This window comes from Lygodium microphyllum, chromosome 4 (genome assembly GCF_053477565.2).
Source record: "Lygodium microphyllum isolate KBCC chromosome 4, Lygodium_microphyllum_v1.1.10, whole genome shotgun sequence".
NCBI lineage: Eukaryota > Viridiplantae > Streptophyta > Polypodiopsida > Schizaeales > Lygodiaceae > Lygodium > Lygodium microphyllum.
The window spans coordinates 158,076,901-158,097,917 of NC_141138.1; the positions used below are offsets into that span (position 1 = coordinate 158,076,901).

The following is a 21,017-nucleotide window of genomic DNA, read 5'->3' on the forward strand; positions in this document are numbered from 1 at the left end:
CACATCAACTGAAGCATTCACAATTCTTAGAAAATAATAAAATTAAGTTGACAAAAGTGAATACCTAGTAGTCTTCAGTTACAAAATAAATAAATAGGTTGGAACTCAGTCCTAACCTTAATTTAATATAAGTGCGCACTCTAAACTCATAAATGTCCATTAATTTAAATATGTATTTTGTGGAATCACTTGCTATGGAATCATCCACTTGCACATTAAATTAACAAGACGCTCGAAAAGGACAAGCGTCCCCATCAGCTTTTCGCACAATGAATCCACCTTGTATACGAGCCTCGGTAATAAATATAATTTTACAGAATCCACCGCAAAACCTCACGGAATCCTTCGTGGAATATGCCTCCTGGCATCAACTATTGGGTAAAGGAAATCACACATAGAGTGGAAACCAATCAAGGCTCAGAGTCACTACTACTCCCTATATAGGTGTTTTTGGTAGCAATGCCATGGTGTAGCTACAAAGCCCTTATACTCACCCTCGCTTATTGGATTGTTTTCCTTATCAATCTAAGGGTAGATGTTATTTGACTCATCAGGGGTCTTAACATAGCTTCTTCTAACAAGCTGGCTAGTGTTTGGCGGTCTAGTACTTGACACATTAGTAGAGTCTTAATGCAGCCTTTGCTATTAGACTAGTCAGTGTCTATTGCACTAGGATTTGGGGGTCTTCAGCTTTTCCTATCAAGCTGGTTAGTGTCTGCCCGACTAGATTGTTTGGGTGCTTTGGTTTATTCAGGCTACCATGCGAATCCACCCTCCACTCAATTACATTTGAGGAGTGGAGGCGTTACTAAGCCTATGATAAGTTCCGTGATGACTCAAGGGGCATTGGAAGAATTGTTGGGATTCTCCTTGAGCTATGTGTTGAAGGCATCATTGCCACGTTTGCACACCTCTACTTTCGAAATCCGACTTCTTTGAGAGGGCGTCCTTTCCACTTGGTGAGATACTCGGGGTACCCTTTGTGTTCCTGTTGCCGAAGGAATGCTTCTACTTCGAAGGGGGCATTGGAGTGAAGTAGTGGAATGTGCCGCTCCCATTGGGTGTCAGGATAGAACCTACATAGAAGATGGGCATGAAATGCATTATGGACACAAATGCTTTTTGGTAGGTCGAGCTTGTATGTTACTTCCTTCAGCACTTGGGTGATGCGGTAATGTCCATAGTAGCGATGATTGAATTTTGGGCTCATATTTTTTGGGAGGGACACATGCTTAGAGCTAACAAGGACAATGTATCCCTTGGTAAAGAGTATCGCTTCTCGCTTCTTATTGGCTTGTTCAGTCATGGTGATTTTGCTCTACCTTGGACTTTCCTTAGTTGGGCATTGTGGTCTCTCCATTTCTTCTGCATCCTGATCTTCAGCTTTGGCAACTCATAAGGCTAAGGCAAGGGGTGCGATGACTTCTTTTCATGTGGCTAACTCAAAGGGTGTGTAGCCAATGGCGGAGTGGATTGAGTAAGTGTGATGCACCTACACTTGCTCACTTTTGTTTTTGTTTTTGTTTTTTGATCCGGGTGCCTAATTAGACTCGAAGGTGGAACCCTGTGCCACTAGCTTATGATTTCACTACTTCCTTCAGGACCAAGGTCCTTGGAAGACTCCTCCCAAGGGAAGGAGCATGGGTAGGCACCTAGAACCCCGATTTAGGGGTCTAGGTAGTGTTGGACTCTCATAAGCTAAAACCGCCGATCCCAGTGGGTTCCCTTAAAGGGATGCCATACCCCAAGGTTGGGTGTCGGCTCGAAGGTGGTGTCCCGTCATACTTAAGCAAACGTTGTCTCCTGATAGCATTCGCTTGCTTGAGCGAGGCAGTGCCATCACTGGTACGAGTACGAGCTCGCACACAAGATCGCAAAGGAAGGATATCGTCATCTCCCTACCCGCAATGGGTAGGGATCACACATATAATGCTCCTAGGTACCTCAGCATAGCCTCGGCGAGGAATGCTGCCACAAGGCGATGCCCCATGACCACATTCCTCGAGTGCAGACGAGTGCTCACCCAGTTGGGTAAACACACCCTGTCAACCACATTCCTCGAGTGCACTCATTCACTCTCTTGACACGGCAGAGAAAGGTGACATGATATGTGAGAGCAAGGTACACTCTTATATTATTTAATGAAAGAAATAGTACAACATAGGCACATCCTAGGACTACACCCTCGTGATGCCACACATATGAGGGTTCACCACTGGGTATAGGGAATCACATGTAGAGTGGAAACTAAGTAGGTCTTAGAGTCACTACTTCTCCCTATATAGGTGTTTTTGGTAGCAATGCCATGGTGTAGCTACAAAGCCCTTACGCTCACCCTTGCTTACTAGATTGTTGTCCTCAACAATCAAAGGGTAGAGGCTATTTGACTCATCTAGGGTCTTAACACAGCTTCTTCTAACAAGTTAGCCAGTGTCTACCGGTCTAGGACTTGACACATTAGCAAGGTCTTAACACAACCTTTACTATCAAACTAGTCAATGTCTACTCACTAGGACCTGGGGGTCTTAACACAACTTTTCCTATCAAGCTAGTTAGTGTCTGTCCAACTAGACATATGGACACAAATGCTTTCTAGCAGGTCGAGCTTGTATGTTACTTTGTTTAGCACTTGGGTGATGCAGTAAGGTCCATAGTAGCAATGATTGAATTTGGGGCTCTTATTCTTTGGGAGAGACATATGCATGGAGCTGACGAGGACCATCTCCCTTGGTAAAGAGTATCGTCTCTCGCTTCTTGTTGGCCTAGTCAGTCATGGTGATTTTGCTCTGTTTTAGACTCTGCTTAGCTAGGCGTTGCAGTCTCTTCATTTCTTCAAGAATTCTTCCACATCCTGATCTTCAGCTTTGGGCAGCTCTTGAGGCTAAGGCAAGGCGTGTGATGACTTCTTTTCCTATAGTTAACGCAAAGGGTGTGTAGCTTGTGGTGAAGTGGATTGAGCAAGTGTGATGCACTTGCACTTGTTCACTCACTCAATACAACATAGAAAGGTGATACGATATGTGAGAGCAAGGTATATTCTTTTATTATTCAATGAAAGAAATGGTAAAATATAGGCACATCCCAAGACTACACCCTTGTGATGCTTCACATATGATTGTTTACCATTGGGTATAGGGAATTGCAGGTAGAGTGAAAACCAAGCAGGGCTTAGAGTCACTACTACTCCCTATATAGGTGTTTTTGGTAGCAATGCCATGGTGTAGCTACAAAGCCCTTATACTCACTCTCGATTATTGGATTGTTTTCCTTGACAATCTAAGGGTAGAGGTTATTTGACTCATCTAGGGTCTTAACACAGCTTCTTCTAACAAGCTGGCCAATGTTTGGCAGTCTACGACTTGACACTTTAGTAGGGTCTTAATGCAGCCTTTACTATTAGACTGGTCAGTGTCTATTGCACTAGGACTTGGGGGTCTTAACACAGCTTTTCCTATCAAGCTGGTTAGTGTCTGCCCGACTAGATTGTTTGGGTACTTTGGTTTATTCAGGCTACCATGCGAATCCACCCTCCACTCAATTACATTTGAGGAGTGGAGGCCTTACTGAGCCTATGATAAGTTTCGTGATGACTCAAGGGGCATTGGAAGAATTGTTGGGATTCTTCTTGAGCTAGGTGGTGAAGGTGTTGTTGCCACGTTCATACGCTTCCAAAATCCAAGTGGCTTCTTTGAGAGGGCGTCCTTTCCACTTGGTGAGATACTCGGGGTACCCTTTGTGTTCCTGTTGCCGAAGGAATGCTTCTACTTCGAAGGGGGCATTGGAGTGAAGTAGTGGAATGTGCCGTCCCCATTGGGTGTTGGGATAGAACCTGTGCAGAAGATATGTATGAAATGCATTATGGACACAAATGATTTCAGGTAGGTCGAACTTGTATGTTACTTTGTTTAGCACTTGGGTGATGTGGTAAGGTCCATAGTAGCGGTGATTGAATTTGGGGCTCATAATCTTTGGGAGGGAGATATGCGTGGAGCTAATGAGGACCAAGTTTCCCTTGGTAAAGTGTATCACCTTTCGCTTCTTGTTGGCCTATTTTGTCATGGTGATTTTGCTCTGTTCTAGACTTTGCTTAGCTAGGCATTGCGGTCTCTCCATTCAATCAAGGATTTTTCTGCATCCTGATCTTCAGCTTTGCATCTCTTGAGGCTAAGGTAAGGGGTATGATGACCTCTTTTTCTGTGGTGGTTGGCTCAAAGGGTGTGTAGCTTGTGGCGAAGTGGATTGAGGAAGTGTGATGCACCTGCACTTGTTCACTCACTCAACACGACACAGAAAGGTGACATGATATGTGAGAGCAAGGTATACTCTTGTATTATTCAATGAAAGAAACGGTACAATATAGGTGCATCCCAGGACTACACCCCTGTGACACTGTACATAAGAGGATTCACCATTGGGTATAGGGAATCACATGTAGAGTGGAAACCAAGCATGGCTTAGAGTCACTACTACTCTTTATATAGGTGTTTCTGGTAGCAACGCCATGGTATAGCTACAAAGCCTTTATAGGGAGGGGGGAGGGAATCAATCAAGGTGTAGGAGTAGGAGCCCCCACTCTATGAGCTCTCATACCCTACATTAGTTGTGTATTTGTTAGAAGGTGGCATTCCCATTTCTCGAGAATTGGCATCGAGGCATCAAGAAATTCACTAAGAAGAAAGTAGAACAGCATTGATTGCTGTTTGTCGGATAGCAAAGACGTGAGAAAATGCCTAGGGTAAAAATAAGAAGGGGCACACACACACACACACACACACACAGACAGACAATTGTTTAGCAGTTAATCACACGCTTCGACTGGGTGAACTGGTTTGGTTTGAAGCTTGATCGGAGACGCAGACATGACGATACCAAGCAAAATTAAGGCGATCGATTTCTACAGGTAGCCCTGGTGCAGCTGCTTTTCTCTCTTGATCTGTCTCTGCAGTTTACTTCTGCTCACTTCTGCGTCCGTCTTCAAAGAAATAAAAAAGACGCCAGAGCTCCATGGCCGTGACTCTTTGACGTGAATGATTTTTGTCTGACCCCATTCATAACTCAATTCGACATTCTCGATCACTCTCTGCTAAAGTTTAATCTGCGTTTCGACCACATTTCTTTCGGATCCGCTCGTTCTAGTATTGATGGGATTTTGCAGTCGTGTTTCTTGGGTTCAGTAGTCATATTACTTGCAGTATTTGATGCTTGTGCCTTGAACAAGCAAGTTTGGTTGATGGTCACCCATGCGCATGCAGTGATATTATGAGATGACATCATGCACGATGGTTCTTTTCCTTCGAAGTGCTGTTTTTCCTGAAAAGCAGGGAAAGGGGTGTGGCAGGACGGTCGAAAGGCAAGAGAACACTTGTAAACCTATAACATAAATAGGTCAATGTCGAAGAATTGGGACTCAGGTTAACAGATTAGTGCGGGATATGGCATCTGGCAGGGTTAAGTTCTTTCCTTAAATCGTCGATCTGTTCCACGATTTAGGGCAAGTATACTGCATACTCGAGAGTGCAGGCACACATGTGCAACCTGGAGAGGGGTTGAGAGGTAGGTACAAAATGCCTACCTGCTGCTGCTGAGCATGCACTGTTGCTACTCCTGCTTGCTTGTTTGCTGCTGGCCCTGCCTGCTTCTTGTGCTCGTTAGAAAGTTTCCATGTCTTGTCCAACTTGCCACATGGGAATCAGGTTAGGTCATCCATACTGTACTTAATCCAACCCTAGCAAGGTCAGTTGCAGGTCAGATACTTAGAAAGTGGGTTGGATGTAAGAGCATACAAAGGGTTCCGCTGTTCCTGCTGTTAGCTACATTGCACTCTAATTGCCGCATCATTCTGGCTGCTTCAGGTGCTGGGTAACCTTGATCAATGGATTACTCTCCCACGCACTGAAGCAGAGGTCCTTGGGTGAACTTAAACTACAAGTTTCTTTAATCAATCTGTTGATTGCGTTGAATGGAGTACCAACTTGGATCCAAAGCTTTTCTTAATTTGAATAAATGTGATCACTTGGAGGGACATAACTCCTTCACAGTTTGGATGTGCTTGGGCTTTATCTAAGTTTTTCTTTGACCTATGCTTTATATGAAATAATCAGCCACATAATCATTAATATTAGTCACCCTTCCTGAATTGCTATCCATACACGATATCAGTCTCTAAGTGTCAATTTTGAGGACTCTTGACCAGATGCCCGGCCTGTACACCATCATGAATGGGTTTTCTTGGTGGGCTGTGAGAGTATGGAGTTAGTAGCATGCTCCAAAAGAAGAAAGGAGGCCTTCTTACTTTATAGTAAAGCAATTAGAGCCTCATGACCAAGATGTCTAGTAACCTTTGCATCTTTATTGGATAGAGTCTGCTGTACCAGAATACATTCCAAATGAGGAGTGTGGCAATGTACACACCATATTGTGTAATTAAAGGAGCCTAGCCTAAACTCTTTCGTTCTCTAGGGTTGCAGCTGTAATAGTTGGAGTGGAGCAGGTGCACATGCATGCAAAATAGAATGACATCGTGCAGTTTGCTAGCTTCATTTGGATCTTGTTGAGACTTGCTGTCAATAGGTGGTAAGCTCGTTGGAAGTTTAGATCAAGAGGCGTAAATTCTAGTAGAGATGGGGTGTGTTAGCAAGTTTGGAGGTCATTTCTCAAGTTTGTCCATGGAAAGGTACTGAAATGAATTTGTGTTTGATGAGTGTCTTGATCATCAACCCCCACATGGATATCCCTTTATACTATATTGTAATCTCGATTGCAAGTCTCAAATGTTAGTTTGTGAAAAGCTATGTAAATTTTTACACAAAGGACAAGACTTGTCATTCACCTCTTGAGAATATTGAAGCTTATTGAAGGAACTAGTTCGTTTATTGTTGAAGGGAACCTGTAGTCTTTCATGCTTGTCATATTGGATTAAAGGACACCAGGTCCACATCATTCTCTTGCTTAGCGTTTCATGCATTCCACACACTATTTGTTGAAAGACAGGATGGTATGCACTCATACCATATCAAGGGACGGTAGGGTTTGTAGGGAGAAACACTGAGTGTACAACAAACACTGAGACAAAAAATCTTAGAAACATTGAAGAAGATGAATGAAGAATAATGAACATTGAATCGTGCTGATACAATGGAGCTGAGCTCTGAGACGACTACATTGTCCTGGCTGATCCAGCAATAGCACTTGAAGGGAATCTACACGATGAAGGGACTGAACTGCAGTCCTTTGGGTAGTAGGATATCAAAGTAGATGAAGTGGAAGGAAGGATAGTTGTAGAGGGCGCATGCTGTCCTTAAGGGTTGTTGGAGTAAAGAAAATGAGAATCAGCAAGCAAACCAACAAAATGCAGATCTGGCTGAGAGGAAATAGTGATCAGCAACCTGAATCAGCTCTAAGTGACTGTTAAGTAGTAGGGTGGCTTGCTAGGCTATAAAATGTAGGTGCTGTTGATGATGGCGATAGCATCCACATGATCTTTGAGAGCAAGGCGGCTAGTTTGGATAGCAAACGTATGAGGAATCTGCACTAAAGATGAAAATGTAGGTGGCGAGTAACCTCTGATAGTGTGATAGGCTGGATGACGGCTGGCTGATGATGTCAACAGCTCTAGATGACATTGGGTGGTAGTAGACAGCTCCAATCAACAGCACTCTAAGCCACTCTAGTGAGACGTATCCACCAGGCGTAGGAGAAATGATGTGAAGAAGAATCAGGATGATGAATCAAAGACTGTCTGATGATGAATAATTTGCTTCCTATTTATAGGCATTGGATTTTCTAGGATAGGGCTTAGAATATGGGGTGCCTAGCCTTTTTGGGGTTGTAAATGGAAATCAAATGGAAATTAAGAAAATGTAATGCACTTAATGATTGGGGTGTTGAACTAAAGCACACTTTTCAGCTGATTAGCATCCTTAAACAGCCCCAAATCACACTTAATTAATGAAAAACCCTAAGAAGGGGAGTGGTTCGAGAGAGTTTCAGTGGTCTCCCAAAAATCCTAATTCTTTGGGGCACCCTTCAACATCTATAAATAGACAAGCTGCCTCCATTCAACCTTATTTCCGTCTGTGCAGGTTTCACACCCTTGAGTGCAAATTTCAGCCATTAGTCTACCTCTACGTGGCTGTCTAGCCTTCGAGATTGCTGCCACCTCTCCATTAGCCCTTGCAGTGCCTTGGCGCCTTCCTCTAGGCTGTTGGCCACTATTTGGCACCTTCCTCTAGGCTACATTTGGCATCTTGTAGCCATTGCCAGTATCTTCATAAATTCTAGTTGCTTGTGTTTGGTGTCTCTTTCTCCAGGCGACAGGTGTTGGTGCTCCTCATCCAAGCAACATCCACAGTTTGCGTTTATACTCATTTGGGGGCCGCCTTCCATCTCCACAGCTTCTCCTATGTGCGTTTGGTGCTCCAGGCCCTTTTGGCATCATCGTATTGCAGACTATACACTTTGACTGGTGGCCATAGACTTGGGATCCGTCTCCGGTGGACGTCACTCTCCGACACACTGCTTTGCCCTTGAGTATTTGTACACTCTTACATTCATTTGCAGTATTCATTCACTTCAGAGTTGTGTTATTCTTTCCTTTCTTTTGTTTGTGTTTGAGTTTGTGTGTTTGAGTTTTGAGTTTTGCATTTAGGGTTTGAGTTTTGAGTTTTGTGTTTAGGATTCGAGTTTTGCTTTCTATGTCTGTGTCTGTCTCTTTGTGTTTCTGTCGTGGTCGTACACTCTGTGTTTCCTCAGTGCAAACCTTAGTAGTTTTCTTCACATGGGATTTCTCAACACCTCTTAGGCCCAAAGGTGCCCTAGGAGGAGAGAGAGAGAGAGAGACATGGTCCACCTTGTAATCCAAGTATTTTATATGAAAGGAAACTTGCGTGGAAGAACCATAGAAAGAATGAGCTGATGGTGCCCAAAACTTGACCTTGGGAGAGAAGCCACTAGCCCTATGCCTTCATGCTAGTAAGAATACAAAGGCCTAGGCTCTAGCCACCAAGTTGTAGCTAAAACATCCAAGTCCCCAAACTAGGTAGAACCTATAGATCTTGGGTTTCAATAGGTGAGATGATATCTTGATGTTAGCCACCCCATCTAGAGGAAAATGAAGAATGCAAAGGCTTTTCGCTAAGGTATGTGAAGGACCACACGATAAGGAGTGACCCCCTTTGAAAATAGAGAAATAGGATCTTTCTTTGAAGCCCCCTTTGATAGAGAGAAGGAATGTAAAAACTCATGGATCACGGCCTTTGAAGTGTCTAATGATGAAGTTGTGAAGATATGCGAGGGTTTGCACTGAGGAAACATAGCATGTATGACCAAGATTGAAACACAAAGACTTATATAGAGACGAGCAAAATTCAAACCCTAAATACAAAACATAAAACGCAAATGCAAAACTCAAAATTCAAACACAGAGACAAACACATGGAGAAGAAACTTTGAAGTGAATGAATGCTATAAATGAATGTAAGAGTGTATAGAATGCCCAAGGGTAGAGCAATGGAGTGTCGAAGAGTGATGCCCATCAGAGATGGATTCCAAGTGTTGTGACCACTGGTCAGAGTGACGAAAGGTGAGGAAAACCCCAAACATTGATCACCAAAGAGTAGGAGATTGAGGCGACTGCTAGGATGGTGTTTGAGAAGGAAGGTGACATCAGAAAGCTGTAAACGCAGCAATGTAGGAGCTGCTAGGAGGATAGAGATGGTCACCAACTGCCGCTAGGTGAAGGGAGGGGCCAATGTTGACAACAGAAGGTCACTTAGAGGTGGGAAGGGCTGCCACCGACTATTGCGTGGCTGATGGAGTGTCAAATGCAGGTAAGAGGTAGTTTGTGTGTTGATGATGGGTGATGGAAACCGGTCGCCTTCTACACCAAGAAACAACCGCCCAAGTATTGATATTGCAAGTGTATTGGCTAAACTATTGACCAATGCTACAAGAAGAAAGACAAGCAGCAAGATAAGCAACACCCTCAATATGCCGGTGCTAATATCTTATCAGATAGTGACCCTGTGAGCCACCTATCACTTTTGACAAAACCCTTAATGTATTTGTTCAATCATCTTGACAATGTTGAACCCTAACAATACACGTTTTGAACTAGATCATAAATACATAAATAAAGTGTTTTGGAATTAGACATTGACCATGCCAATGCATGTGTTAAGACCTTTCCAAATATATCCATTTATTATGTGGGGTACTTTGCTCGGATTTTTATCCAAAAAGATTTATGCTTTCTTATTATGATTCTATTAGGAGCTATATTTTAAGGGGGATTGTTAACTACTTACCACATGACCTTTGAGTTGGTTTGTTAGATTTATATTTATTTATCCCCTTGTGTGTGAACACACATTATTGTGTGTAAAAGTGCGTGTTAAGGTGTGAACATTGTTTACACCACTTAGCATTAAATAAGGGTCAAAGGTGTAGATGGGTACCTCAGCCTATATATTTATGCCCTATCACTTGTACTTACATCAACATTTATCACATTAACCTATCCAGCTTGTTGTGCAAGAGTTCTCTCTTTCTCTCTCTCTCATGGAACTGCACCCACCTTAGCTCTCTCTCTATCTCTCTCTCACACACACACACACACTCTCTCATGCTGCCTAACCCAATAATACTCCAGATGTCCAAAGTGGTAATGCTAGAGATGCTCATTGTTCTTAGGCTCCCATGTGGTGGTTAAAGCCATCGAAGCGATGAAATTCAAAGCCCAAGTAATCACTAAACTAGTTTGAGAGTCTACGACCTTGACTATGGTTGCAATGAAGAAGAGTGCTTGCCCCAATTGGCAAAGTTGCTAAATTTGCAAAGGAGTCTTGTCAATTTGGTGAGTCGGGATGTTGTGTTTGATGGGGCTATGGCCTCCAATCCTCTCTGTGATGGTGCTTCTACTTCAGGTGGATCTTCTACAAGCCCACCCTCTCCTCTATTGTTGGCACCAGGGTTACCTTCCAATATTCTCATTGGCACCTCTATTTTGTCTTTGATTCCTCTTTCCCTTACCGCCGCCTCCTTCTATGAGCTCCATCTCCATTCCCTTACATTTCTTCAAGGGGTGTTGAGCCGTTAGGGGGGAGCCTTCTTTACCTGATGAGAGGGGAAGCCCTTTCCCATACAAATGTATCAGAGGTTTTGGAGGCCCTTAGGCCTCCCCACAGTAAGGGTAGTCCATGGTGGTTAAGGCAGCTTATGCAACATTCAAGAGTTACTTTATCTCTTGATATAGGCAAGCCCATGGCAATCAACTAGGATACATGCATAGCAGGGATGTTTACTTTGTGTGAACTATGGCCTTATGATTCTGATCATCTTGGAGGATAGAGAGTCTATTGCCATCGAGGAGGCTCTAGCTTAGGAGGTTTGGTACTGTGCTATATAGGAGGAGCTTGATTCCATTGAGCGAAATGAGACTTGGGAGTTGGTTCTGCATCTAAGCAAGTGGAAAGTGATTGGTGTGAAGTGGGTCTCTATAGGCGAATACTTGATTGATGGCACCTTGGACAAGCATAAAGCTAGGTTTGCCACCAAGGGTTTTGCTCAGAGTGTTGGGTTGGATCTCTCAAATTCGGGCTATCTTGGCTCTTGTAGCCCACCAGGCTTCCAAGAGTCTGGATAGGAGGAACATGTCAATGGCTTGCGGAAGGCTCTTTATGGCTTGAAGCAAGCTCTCGAGGCTTGGTTCTAGCGTATTGATAGGCTCTTTATTTAGAGTGGCTTTAGATAATTAGATCATGACCCTAACCTACTATCAATGTGAGGGTCAGTAGTGTGACTTGGTCATCCTTTGTGTGGATGATTTGATCATTATAGATAGCAACACATAGGAGGTCGACTGTATGTGGTAGATCTTGCGCCAAGAGTTTGATATGATGATTTGGGCATTTTTTATTTCTACATTGGATTGGAAATCTATTAGGTGGCACAAGGTATTTTTATACACGATCCTGCAGGATTGAGTCCCCATATAAATAGTACATAGCACACAAAGTGGCTCTCCATTGCGCTTGAAAAGGTGTCTTCGTGAAAGGAGACAAAGAGTGACACTATATAAGAGATATCTAGCCTCGTATAAATGAGCCGACTAAAGATCAAAGAGCCGACAAGACACTTGTATGAGTGGCATCTGAAAGGGGATCACCTACAATAAGAAGACAATTTGGACTCTGGATCCATGGGGCATGAAATGGGCTTGCATTTATCCATACTAACTCCGAGAGAAGCTCAAATATGCACATGTGCTCAAGGAGCCACTCTAGTAGGTTGGAGTGATTGACTTAGATTGGCTTGGAGATATCAACATTCAATGTTCCCCTATAGGTTTTCCTCTCGCCCTTGGATTAGGAGCTATCTCTTGGAGCAGCAAGAAGTAGCCTACAATGGCCTTATCTTCTACAAAGGCCGAGTATTGTGTCCTCTGCTCTACTACATAGGAAACGATATGGCTCTGCCGCATGTTGGTAGAGATTGGTTTTCCACAAATGAGACCCACAGTGCTACACATGGATAACCAAAGTGTATTGGCTTTGGTGAAGAACCTCGTATTTCATGCCTATACAAAACATAGAGGTTCAATACCGTTATGCTTAGGAGCGGATTGTAGATTTCGAACTAGCAATGCTCTACTGCCCCATAGAGGACAATGCAGCGGATCTCTTCACGAAGCCTTTGTCTCAAGTTTCTATGCTTCATCATATGAGATCGTTGGGTCTTTAGACACACCCTAGGATTTGAAAGGGGTGTTAGCATTTTTGTGTTTTTCATGCTTGTCATCTTCTTGTTGTGAGCTCTGTTAGAGTTTGACAGAGATGGAGGAGCTCTGATTGTTCATGCGTTTCATTTTCCAGCCTTAGCATTTCAGGTTTTAGTTTATTTTAGTGTGTTCCCATTGCCACAGGTTGAATTGGTTCCCATGCATTTCAGTTTTAGTGGAATTGGTTCCAGTTCACACTGGAGGAGGCTAGGGCCACCTGATTTAGCAGGTCGGCCATCCTTAGGGGCAGCTGCTATTTATAGCAGCAACAGACAGCCTCTCTCCCATTCTGTTTTGCAGATTCTTGCACTCTCTCTCTGTCAGCCTGCATACTTCCTCTGTCGTCAGCTTGATCCCTCATTGATGTCGTGGGTGGTGTGTAGGGACTGATCAGTCTAGATTGTATTCAACATTCCTTTTGGATCAGTGTAGATTTTTACTTCTATTCTCTGTGTTCATGTAAGTAGGTGGGAGGAATAGTGGTTTAGTGTGAAAATTATAGTAATACCTTGTCACACTGACATAGGTATAAAAGGAGGTGACAAGTAATTTTTCTCATCTTTTGACACATTAATACATTACTATCCTTCTCCTCATTACCTTGCTCTTAGCTTCAATGGCTTCTTATTTCATGTATTTCTCTCTCCTATTCTTGTCTTTCTCTCTCCTCGTTACTCTCTTTCTCTCACTTTTGCATTCCATCTCTATCTTCTGCAATCTTCTCTCTCCTCTTTCTTTCTCTCTAGTTCACTTCTTGACAAGTGGTATCAGAGCATTGGTCTTTGATCCATTTTTCTTCTATTCCAATCCAAATTTTCACCATAAAAACCAATTTTAGACAAGTACTACAAGTACTAGACATGGACAGTGACTAGCAGTGGCTTGTAGGATATCTACAATTAGATAAAGACTATATTGGGAGATCTTTGGGGACAGATATGGAGGTGGAAGGCTAAAATAGCAGGTTGTCATCAAATTTTCATGCAATTTTGAGGTAACTTGGTCAAATGGGAGTTAATCGGGCTTAGAAGAGAAATAAAGTGTGGTTACTTTTCAAGAGAGGCTTCTCTTTCCTCTTTCTTCAAGCTTTGGTCAAGCTTTCATGGAGTTTGCAGCAGAGATCTTCTTCTAGCCTTCAAATCATGAGGTTTCACAGATATTTCATGCTTGAATCAATGTAGTCAGACACTTGGTCTATGTATAGTCCAAATAGTGTGGGTGAATGCAGGCATCCTTGTTTTACACTAATGGTGCTATCAATCCTCTCAGACATCCCTCTAGGTGTGTACATTCGGCCTAGCACTTGCTCGTATAATGCATAAATGCCCCATTGCACACCCTGTGGCAGTCAAATCTCTTACAATGTCTACTTGAATAATGCTCGAGGTAGTAAGTCAAATGCCTTACTGATATCCCCAAAGCAGCAATAAATCTCCGTCTTGGGATCAATGATTGCCTTGAGTGTGAGGATATGGTCCAGTGTGGTGTATCAATGTCTAAAACCAGACTGCTCCCTATTCCAATATAGATCTATACATCTTGGCCAATGTATGGCCAATCATGATGGTCTTGTAGTTACTGGGGAGCAAAGGGTCACCGCTCTGAAAGAGTGGGGCGATGGTATGGTGTGAACAACCTTCAGGGAATCCCTCACATACTACTCTATTGAACACACATGCCAATATGGGTGCCAATGTGTCACAAGCATGCGAGAAGTGCTGATCTGTGTTGTGATTTCATACCATTTTATGACAATATTGCTACGTCTTGTGCATAGTTGGTGGACAAGCATGGAGTTATTTTGAACATCTTGCATCCTCTGTTGGAGTCCTATGTTGTCAAGTTCTTTCGCTCCTTCTCTTTTTTGGTATTGCATTCCAAGGTTTGCTCTCGAAAATTATGGCACAATTTTCGGGCTGATTCTTGGCTCAGTTCTCCTCTTGCTGATCATCATTGTGCTTGAGGCTTTGTCACTGACCTTTGGTATGCTGAAGCTTCCATAAATTCATGGCAAAGTTGACATTTTCCCTTTCTCTCATTTATGAGAAACCCTAACCATGGACAGCCATGAAAGCTTCAGCTCAGGCTCTCATTTCTCTTCAATTTCTTGAAGATTCTCCATTATTTTAGCTCATGGAATCATTTCAGTAAGGATTTTTGAAGAAATTGTAAGGATTGAGCACAAATGGTCAAATACACAAGCCTTGAAGATTATTTTGGCAACATTGAACCACCGAGATTTCATCAAGTATTTGGGGATTAATCAAGTCTTCATTAATTATATCAAAGGTACTCTTCTTTAATTCTCAATCTCTCTCATTCATCCGTTTGCTGAGCTTCATCCAATTGATTGAGAGATTAAAGAATTGTATAATTTCAATCAAATCTCAGCCAACCATTGCTTAAATCAGCCCATTAATGTAATGCAATGTTTACTTGATGCATATTGGATCTAATCAGTGAATTAGAGGCTTCAAACTGAAAATTCCAGCATTGCATTTAATCCGATTGATTGATTGATAAGATTATTTACTCTTATCCATTGATTGCTGATGATTGTTCCTTCATGACAAAATATATCATAACCCCATGTAAAAGGGTAAGTCAGCAGTGAGTCACTGGTGACTTACGGCCCTCTTTCCATCCATTTTGCCAAAATTTCAATTCTCTTGCATTACACGAAAAGAGCTAAATGGATATTTTAGTAATGCATCTCATGCTGCTTGATTAGAGTAGTATTCTACTACTATGTTGATATTCCCATCGAGGAAAAAGGCAGATGCTGAGGGAGATAGTGAGACAAAAGAGAGGTGTCTCTCCCTCACTATTAAAGATTCCGAAGGGGTGCAACCAACTGATGCGGGGGGAACTTTGCCCACCTCCTGGTGATTCAGAGCCCGTGTAGAGAGCCTATCTTGTTGTTTTATCCCTCATAAAGGTACAACGAGTGGAGTATTGAAGATTGAAATATTTCCAAAGACTTAAGTACCTTCAAGAGCAAAACAGGGTAAAACTAGGGATTTATAGGATACTGCAGGTATATAGGTCATTACAGGTACCGACTTCATTATTGAAGTACAGGTGCAGGTATTACAGGGTGCCTATAGGTCATACTCAGTCTTCTACAGGGTTTGGTATTCATTTTGGACCACCATTTTACTCTTACAGGTGGAAACATGCTATTTACAGGTTGAAGCAGGGTGTAGGCTTGGACAGTTAAGACTCAAAGATTGAATTGCAGAATTTTCTGTCCTAAACCTATTATGATGTGCTATAGCTCATCTTAAAGAGGGCATTGTTGCCTTCGATTTGAATAAAAAAGTTTGGGAATCGGAGTTTCCTAGCTCAAGTTATAGCCAATTTTCTAATAGGGGATATTGTCGGACTGCACTACTATGGCAGGTCATAAAGGCAAGAATAAGGCCCAGGATAAGTATGTACAACAAATCAGAGATTCCATATCGGATAATACAGCTCAAGAGGGCCTCGAAGTGCCTCAAGTACATGGGAAAATTGGTGCACTTAATAATACCATGTGTGAACATGAGAATAGGTATGCCCAAAGACATATGGAGCTATTATTAGGAGTGGAGTAGATGGTATTGTCTATTGAAGTCTTCCATTGAGAAGTTGGTGGATTCTACCCAAACAAAGGCTTCCATTGACAAGTTAGTAGAATCTAATGCTCAAATAATGGCTCAATTCTCCCAGTGGATTCAAATGCAAATGGGAATCAAAGAAACTAAGGAGAAAGCTCATTCAAACAATGAATCCTCAGTTCCACTCCAGCCATCTAACCAAAGTGGTCAAGGTCATGGTATCATTGGACAAAGGGGTATTCCAAATAGCCAACATGAAGTAGGTAAGGCTTCACAAAGGCATGAAGACTATTGGGTAGTTTGAATGGTGCTAATTCTCAAGCTTTTGGGCTGAATACCCAACTTCCTAGAGATCCTCTATCAACATGAAGGCTTCATACTAGTTTTCAGCCACCTATTGGGAGGGTTCCATCTTATTTTGGGGGTTCCATGCCTAATACTCATGACCAGTCTATTTTGAGGCAGCAACCCTTTCATGAAAGAGAGCTGAAAGATAAGATCATTGGCAAAGTACAATGGTCAATCATCTTCACCATCCAATCTAGAGGAATGGATTTTCAAATTGGAATCTTACTTTGATATATTCCCTAAAACTGCTGATATGAAGATTCATTTTGCATCCTTGCATTTGGAGGAATTTGCGCATACTTGGTGGAGATACATCAAGAAAGATATATTAAGAAAGAGAATATACTTGTAGAGAATTGGAATGCATTCAATACACTTATGGCTGAGGTCTTTGACTCTCCTCTTGAAAAAGAGAAATTAGCACGGAGATGGTATGGATTAGAGCAAAGAGGCCTTAAGTATAAGAGAGTATACCAACCAATTTATCAATCTTACCATGTATGTAGAGAGCATTAGTGATGAAGCTGAACTCCACAAGTACATGTATAGTTTAGAGCCATCTTTATAAGCTAATGTTATGGCGCAAAACCTTGCCACTCTTTTCAAAGCTATTGAGCTTACGGAGCGTTATGGAAGGAAATATAGAAGTGAGTCCTCATTTCAGCCTAGTTATGGATAGCCAAGGACTGTTTTAAAACAGGGACAAGTTGACAATGTTTATGGCAGTAATCATGTACTAAGTGGGAGCTTAAGAGTGCCGACTTATCCATCATTCAAAGCTTCAAGACCTCAAAGCAATTTCAGGATAGTAAACAATCCAAGAGTAGATTTCAAACAAGGGGACAACAAGCTTAAATCTATTTCAGTCAATATGAATCCAAAGTTTTTTCCTATGGACCTCTACAATGAAAGAAAAGAAAAAGGCGTATGTTTCAAATGTGGGAAAAAGTATACAGTTGATCATGCCACAAAGTGTGTATACAAAAATGCAAAAGCCAAGGTTCATAGCATGTTAGTCTTTGAGGATTTTGAAGATGACATTGATGAGGCCAATGCATTGCTGAAAATGATGATCTTGAGGAAGAAGTTGGGCAAGAATATTTTTATGATCATGCCGACTCTTTTCCTTTTGATCTAGGTGGGAGTGTTTCTTTTGACCCAAGAGGGATTTATGATGAGCCACTTGCTGCGACGAGTTGTTCCGTTTCCATGGATGCTTGGATAGGTTCTAAGAGTCCTAATACACTTCGTATGAAGGATAATATTCATGGGAAAGAAGTGTTTATCGTGATAGATAGTGGCAATATACAGTTTTCAAATAATTCCATTATGGACAAGCTGAATTGTCTTCCCACTAACTTACAGCAGCCCATAAGAGTTCAGGTAGCCAATGGTGAAGAAGAAAGCATCACTTAAATATACCCATAGGTTTCTTTACAGTTGGTTGAAAATTATGAAGTAAAAGTAAACCTGATAACCTTGGAAATGGGGCCTATAGATATTGTACTTGGTTGTGATTGGTTGATAACATTGGGCAAAATTACTATGGATTTCTCACAGCTGTATATGGAGTTTATCTTCGATGGACAACTCATCCATTTATAGGGAATTCCTAGTAAATTAGATTTTCAGCTTATCACCATTCAACAACTCAAAAAAGAGTACAAGAGGCGCTCACAAATATTTGTTTTGCATGTGAATAAAGAGATTGAAGATCAGTCTACAAATTCAACAAGTCATCCAGCCTTGAAAGCTCTTCTTGAGGAGTACATGGATTTGTTTGAAGTGCCTACTTCATTGCCTCACAAGAGAGCAGTGGATTACCCAATTGATTTGGAACCCAACTCAAAGCCAATTAATAAACCACCCTACAGATTGTCCAAGTGTGAGCGTGAAGAAGTAGCCAAGCAAATCAATGAGCTTCTTGAAATGGGATTCATTGAATCTAGTTCTTCACCCTATGTATCTCTGGTCTCGCTAGTTACAAAGAAAGATGGATCTTTCAAGATGTGTATTGATTACGGGGATCTTAATAAGATCACAGTAAAGAACAGGTACCCCATACCCAAAATTGATGATTTGCTTGATGAGCTTAAGGGGGTTAGATTCTTTACGAAGATTGATTTGAGATTAGGGTATCATCAGATCCATATGCTTGAGGGCGATGGAATTAAGATTGCTTTTAGGATTGATCAAGGGCTCTATCATTTTCTAGTGATGCCATTTGGGCTTACAAATGCTTGAGCTACCTTCCAGAGCCTGATGAACAAGATTTTGTTGCTTTTTCTCTTTCAGTTTGTCTTGGTTTTCTTTGATGACATTTTGATTTATAGTTATTTATAAGACCTTTCAGGACCATTTATCATACATGAGGAAGGTTTTTGATGTACTGAGGCATCACAGACTCTTTGCTAAGGAGAAGAAATGCTCTTTTATGTAGAGTGAAGTGAAATACTTGGGACTTATTGTCAGTGAAAAAGGATCCAGGCTGACCTCAAGAAGGTATAGTGTGTTAAAGATTGGCCAATATCTACTATCACTACTTCACTTAAAGGATTTCTTAGTCTATTTTCATTTTATCACCGATTCATCAAGCATTATGCGACTATTGCAGCTCCTTTGATTGATAGATTGAAGAAATAAACTTTCTTTTGGGATGCTCTTGTTGATAGTAGCTTCAACCAGTTAAAGAAACTTATTACTTCTGCTTCTATTCTAGTATGCCCGGATTTTTTAAAGGAGTTTACCATACAGTGTGATACCAGTGATTGAGGCATAGGGGCTGTTTTGTTGTAGGAGCATGGAGTGATTGCTTTTGAAAGTCGCAAGCTTACAGATAAGAAAATGACTATGAATGTTTATGATTAAGAAATGTTGGCTATCTTGCATGTAATAAAGAAATGGCACCATTATTTGTATGGCAATCGGTTTAGAGTTCAAAGTGATTACAGAGTCCTTAAGTATTTTCTTACTCAGTCAAATCATATTCCTAAACAACGTGGGTGGATAGCTACATTGCAAAATTATGATTTTGACATCACTCATACGAGGGGCAAAGACAATGTAGTGGTTAATTCTCTTTCTCGTATGTGGGCTTGCAAAGTTTCAGCAATGATTGAGCTACATAGTGAATGGATTGAAGAATTACAGGAAGCTTATCTTTTGGATGAAGAGCTCAGCCATGTTTTTCAAAAATTACAGCAAGGTCTCATAGAAGATAACTCGCATTATCAGCTTCAAAATGGCCTAATTTGGTTAAATAGCAAGTTTGGGATTCTCTCTACTTCTTCTTTTATTTGGAGGAGTTGCATTCTTCACCTTTAGCTGGACACCTTGGAGTTTTCAAAACCTATGATAAAATAATCAAAAGCTTTTATTGGAAAGGATTATGGAAAGATATCAAAGATTTTGTCATGAACTGCATGCCTTGTCAGTAGAATAAGGATAGCATCCATAAGCCAGGTGGTTTTTTATAGCCATTACCCATTCCTACAAGCAAATTGACACACATTACTATGGATTTCATTATTGACTTGTCTGCTATAAAAAAGGGATGGAATACCATATATGTGGTGGTAGATAGACTCACCAAGGCAGCCCATTTCATGCTAACCAAGACCCAATTTATTGCTTCTTAAGTGGCCGGTTAGTTTATGGAGTAGATTTTTAGATTATATGGATTACTGCAGGTGATTGTTCATGACAGGGATTCAAAGTTCACGAGTAACTTTTGGCAGGTGGTATTCACATCCATAGGCACTAAATTGGCTCTCTCTACGGCCTATCATCCACAAATCGATGGACAGACAGAAATGATAAATAATTGGTTGGAGACTTATATTCGCCATTTCTGTTACGATGTCCAAAATTCATAGGATTCTTGGTTACACTTGGCTGAGTCTGCCTACAATAGCTCCACTCATGTTAGCATTAGAGTTTCGCCCTTTGAGGCTATGTATGGTTATAAGGTGCCCTTACCCACAGTTATCTTCAATGAAAGAATCAATCCTCATGGAAAAGAAGAATTGGAAAGAATGTAGACCCTTCTTTAGCTGTGTAAGATGAATATTAGGAAAGTCCAAGACCAAATGAAGATGTATGCGGATGAGAAGAGGCGACCTTTAGAGATCCAAGAAGATGCCTAAGTCTCGGTATTCTACTTTGAAAGATGGCGATCCAGTAACAAGCTTGCTCATAGATTTTATGGCTCCTACCGGATCCTGAAGCGCATTGGAGACTTGGCATATAGATTGGAGCTACCTTCTTCCACTAAGATTCATAATGTATTCTATGTT

The 21,017-nt window shown here is 41.6% G+C and overlaps 1 protein-coding gene across 1 annotated transcript in view; it reads left to right on the plus strand.

Moving 5' to 3' along the window:
* Positions 1–4,639: 4,639 nt before the first annotated feature.
* LOC148037824 (protein disulfide-isomerase 5-3-like) overlaps positions 4,640–21,017 on the plus strand; it is a 110,524-nt gene continuing 94,146 nt past the window's right edge. The window contains exon 1 of the mRNA XM_087676781.1: positions 4,640–4,900. The gene's annotated coding sequence lies outside the window, so the exon portion shown is untranslated. The remainder of the gene's footprint in view (positions 4,901–21,017) is intronic.